The sequence below is a fragment of the Apaloderma vittatum genome, unplaced genomic scaffold (assembly GCF_000703405.1).
Source record: "Apaloderma vittatum isolate BGI_N311 unplaced genomic scaffold, ASM70340v1 scaffold24475, whole genome shotgun sequence".
NCBI lineage: Eukaryota > Metazoa > Chordata > Aves > Trogoniformes > Trogonidae > Apaloderma > Apaloderma vittatum.
In genome coordinates, this window is record NW_009719156.1 from 5,318 (window position 1) to 5,545 (window position 228).

The 228-nt window shown below is 50.0% G+C and overlaps 1 protein-coding gene across 1 annotated transcript in view; it reads left to right on the forward strand.

The window, feature by feature from the left end:
• Positions 1–228, forward strand: part of SLC39A14 (solute carrier family 39 (zinc transporter), member 14) — a gene marked incomplete at its 5' end in the record, with an annotated part of 5,012 nt that overhangs the window by 4,312 nt on the left and 472 nt on the right.

The window sequence follows — 228 nt, forward strand, 5'->3', positions numbered from 1 at the left end:
CCCGTGGGGATGGAGGGAAGGCAGGGCTGTAAACCTCGCTGAGTAACCGCAGCTCTAAAAATAACGAGGTAATGTGATGTTGGAGATTTATATTTAGATGGAGGCATCTGAAGAAAAAAAAAAAACAAACCACCAACACCTCGTTGGTTTGGGACGGGGGAGGCAGGCAGCGGTTTGGGTTTGAATGTCCGAATTTATGCGGGAGGGGGCACGGGCAGAACAGAAACG